Below are 4,763 nucleotides of genomic sequence, written 5' to 3' on the forward strand. Positions count from 1 at the left end.
CATGTTCTACCCAGATTGATACAGATTGATGTAGAACACTTGAACAGACTCATCACTAAAGAAGAAATTGGACAGGTCGTAAATAGACTTCTCCATAAGAAAAGACCTGCAGCTGAATTCTACCAAACAGAGGATCTATCACCAATTCTACTTAAAGTATTTTAAAAAATTTTTAAAACAAGAAACACTCCCAGGGTCATTCTGTGAAGCAAGCATCACCCTAATATCAAAACCAGGCAAAGATATTACCAAGAAAGAAAACCATAGACCATTATTTCTCATTAATATAGATGCAAAATATGTTTAACAAAATCCTTGCCAATAACTGGGTGATAGGGGGTGGTGTGTCAGAATTAGTGAGACTGGCTCAGGACAGGGATGGGTTCAGAGCTGCTATATAGGGTCACTATCCATCACAGGCAACTCAACCAATAACATTCTATGATAGGTTTGGAAGCAGGAATGACATCCACTTCCTAAACAACTTGCCTTCAGAAACTCTATGAACTTTGATAAATGTTGATAGTTGTAGAGGACCTTCAGGCCTTTTTTTCATAGGATTCTTATGAGTCATGATTGACTCGAATGAAATCAACAACACAACAACAACAATGCAAGCATGCATTAAAAAAAATACATCATGACCAAGTGGGATTCATAACTGGTGTGAAAGTTTGGTTCAATATATTTAAAAAAATCAACATAATTCACCACATTTCAAAGCAAATAACAAAAATAATATAGTCTTAGAAATTGATGAAGAAATGGCATTTGACAAAATCTAACACCCTTTCCTGACAAAGATACTAAAGAAATTGGAATAAAAGGGAATTTCCTCAACATAATGAAACTATTCATGCGAAACAAAGAGCCGATATCACTCTTAATGGAGAAACACTAAAAGCATTTTCTTTCTAATAGAGACCACACAAAGATTATCATTATCATTACTTCTATTCAATGTTATATTCAAAGTACTTGCTAGGGCAATATGAAAAGAAAATAAAGGGCATCTAGATTGGCAATGCAAGAATCGAGCAGTCATTATATGCGGGTGATATTATAGTGTACACAGAAAACCACTGCAAACCAACAAAAAACCTTTTAGAGCTAGTTAGAGCTAGTAGTAGACCACTGCAGTAGAGTGGCAGGATATAAGATCAATAGCCAAAAATCAGTAGGATTCCTCTACAGTAACAAAGAAAACTTAGAGAAGGAAATCAAGAAAGCAATACTATTTACAATTGTTGTTAGGTGCCATCGAGTCAAGTATAACTCATAGCGATCCTATGAACAAAAGATCTAACCCTAATTTTATCTTGCACCACCTTCACACTTCTGACACACAAGAGCCCAATGCAGCAGTCACTATGTCAATCCACCTGGTTAAGGGTCTTACTCTCCTTTGTTGACCCGCCACTCTTCCTAATATCATATCCCTCTCCAAGGAATAGCACTTTCTAGCAATATGACCAAAGTGAGACAAAGCCTCATCATTCTTGCCACCAAAGAGCACTCGGGCTGCACCATTTCAAAGATAATTCTATTTGTTCTCTTGACTATCCATGGAATGTTCAGTGTTCTTCTCCAGCACCACAGCTCAAAGGGGTAAATTATTTTTCTATCATCTTTACTCATTGTCCAGATCCAAGATGCATAACTAGTAATTGGAAAGACTGACCTTAACCAAATACACATTAGTCCTCAAATGACATCATTACCAATCACAAATTGAGATACTTGAGGGTGAACTTAACTAGAGATACAAATGACCTATACAAAGAAAACTACAGAAAATTTTTGCAAGACACAATAAAAGACCTAAATAAGTGGAAAAATGCTCCCTGTTCATGGATAGGAAGAGTCAATATTGTGAAAATGACAGTCCTACTAAAAGCACTCTACATATTTGATGCAATCCCAGTTGTTGTGATTGTTGTTATTGTTATATACCATGGAGTCACCTAAGACTCATAGTGTCCCTATGTACAACAGCTCCTGCTATGTACAACAAAATCCTGCTCTGTCCTGATACAAGCTTGTTTTCACAGACACACTTAATCTCATTACCAAACTCACTGAGCCAGTCCATCTAATCAAAGGTCTTAATAGCTTGCAATGCTCTTCCACCCTTCCAAGCATAATGTCTCTCTCCAAGGACTGCTTCCTCCTTGCAACTTGCCCAAAGTATGTCAGACAAAGCTTCAGAATCCTGGTCTCTAAGGAGCAGCTTGGTTTCACCCTCTATAAGATGAACGTAGTTATGCCAATAAATCTGGAGAAAAACCACTTGGCCAACTGACTGGGAACTATATTTGTTCCCATTCCAAGGAAAGGTGATCCCACAGAGTGTGGAAATTGTCGAACAATATCATTAATATAACATACAAGCAAAATTTTGCTGAAGATTATCCAAAAACGAAAGGAACAGCACATCAACAGAGAACTACCAGAAGTGTAGTCTGGGTTTAGATGGGGCTGTGGTACTAGGGATATTGTAGCTAATGCTAGATGGATCTTGACTGAAGGCAAAGAGTAGCAGAAGAATGTCTATCTTTGTTTCATTGATTATGCAAAGGCATTTGACTGTGTGGACCATAACAAATTGTGGGTAACTCTGAGAAGAATGGGAATCCCGGAACACTTGATTGTGCTAATGCAAAACCTATACTTGGACCAGGAGACAGTCATCAGAACAGAGCAAGGAAACTCTGCATGGTTCAAAACTGGCAAGGGTGTACGTCAAGGCTATGTTCTGTCTCCATGCTTTTTCAACCTGTACGCAGAACAGGTCATCCAGGAGGCTGGGCTCTATGTGGAGAAATGTGACATCAGGATTGGAGGAAAAATCATCAACAATCTGAGTTATGCAAATGACACAACCCTGCTTGCTGAGACTGAGGAGGACCTAAAGCACTTACTGTGGAAGGTCAGGGACTGTAGTCTTCAGGATGGATAAAGACTCAATACCAAAAAAACAAAGATTCTCACTCCTGGGCTGATTGGCAGCACCATAAAAGATGGTGAAGAGATTGTGATTGTTCAATTTTGGTTTGCTTGGCTCCAAAGTCAACACCAGCAGCCAGGAAACTAAAAGACGTATTGCAATGGGAAAGTCTGCTTTTAGGACCTCTCTAAAGTGCTGAAGTGCAAAGATGTCAGTCTGGAGACTAAGGTGCTTCTAATACATGCCATGGTCTTTGCAATCACTTGCTTTGCATCAGAGAGCTGGGCAATAACTAGGGATGATAGAAGGAGTATTGATACCTTTGAGCTGTGGTGTTGGAGAAGAGTATTGAGTATACCATGGACTGCTAGGAAAACAAACAGGTTTGTCCTGGAGAGGGTGAAACTTGGCTGCTCCTTGGAGGGAGGATTCTGAAGCTTCATCTGACATACTCTGGGCATGTTGCAAGGAGGAACCAGTCCTTGGAGAGGGACGTCATGCTTGGGAGGGTGGAGGGACAGCACAGGAGAGGAAGACCCTCGATGCGATTGATTGATTCCATTAGTGGGGTAATGGAGATAGGCATGTTGGAGACAGTGAGATTGGCAAGGAATAGGGCAGAGTTTAGGACTGTTGTACATAGGACCGCTATGAGTTGCAGGCAACTCAACGGCACATAACAACAACAACGGGATGAACCTGTTTTTTTCTACTAGAGGTCCATGGTATATTCAATACTCTTCTCCAGTAACATAGCTCAAAGACATTAATTCTCCTTCTATGATCCCTAGTCATTGTCCAACTTTCTGATGCATAGCATATACTTGTGAAGACCATGGCACACTTTAGTCTTCAGGCTGACACCATTGCTCTCCAAGATTCTGGAGATGTTCCTGACAGCAGACTTACCCAATGCAATTTTTCTTTTGATTTCCTGGATGCTGATACCAGGAGTGTTTTGTGGAGCCAAGCAAACTGAAGCCATTTGCAATCTCAATCTTTTCACCATCTGTCATGATGCTGCCAATCAGCCCAGTAGTGAGAATTTTGGTTTTCGTGATGCTGCGCTTCAATCCATCTTGAAGGCTGAAGTCCTTGAACTTCTGCAGCAAGTGCTTGAAGTCCTGTTCAGTCTCAGCAAGCAAGATTGTGTCATCTGCATAACACAGGTTGTTGTTAAGTCTTCCTTCAGTCCTGATGCCACATTTCTCCTCATAGAGTCAAGCCTCAAGGATCATCTGTTCCATATGTAGATTGAAATGGTATGGAGATATGACACATCCCTAGCAGCACCCTTCTCAAATTTGAACTGTGTAGTGTTTCCTTGCTCTGTTCCAATAACTGCCTTCTTGTCCAAGAATAGGTTTCACATAAGCACAATCAATGTTCTGGAATTCCCATTCTTCTCAGAGTTAGTCAATAAAACAGTGATAGGTTTTCCTTTGCTGCTCTCTACTGTCAACCAAAATCCATCTAATATCCATTGTAATACAATCTATTCTAAACCCTTGACTGCACATCTCTCAGTCCTCTGATGATGTGGTTCCAGTCGTTTTTTTATGCTTTTCAGAAGAATCTTGTTTGCATGTGATATTAACAATATTATTCAATAATTTTCACACCTTTTTTGGGTCACCTTTCTTTGAAATGGGAATAATATGAATCTTCCTCAGTGAGTTGGTCAGGTATCTGTTCTCCAGATTTCTTGGCACAAATTGGTGAGCGCATCCAGGGCCACATCTGTTTACTGAAATATGTTAATTTATACACCACAAATTTCTGGGGCCTTGGTTTTTTCACCAATTCCTTCAGAGCA

The 4,763-nt window shown here is 39.9% G+C and overlaps 1 pseudogene; it reads left to right on the forward strand.

The window, feature by feature from the left end:
* LOC102872828 overlaps positions 1-4,763 on the forward strand; it is an 83,578-nt pseudogene that overhangs the window by 46,938 nt on the left and 31,877 nt on the right.

Source organism: Elephantulus edwardii, unplaced genomic scaffold (assembly GCF_000299155.1).
Source record: "Elephantulus edwardii isolate Elephantulus edwardi_28Jun2011 unplaced genomic scaffold, EleEdw1.0 scaffold00435, whole genome shotgun sequence".
Taxonomy (NCBI): domain Eukaryota; kingdom Metazoa; phylum Chordata; class Mammalia; order Macroscelidea; family Macroscelididae; genus Elephantulus; species Elephantulus edwardii.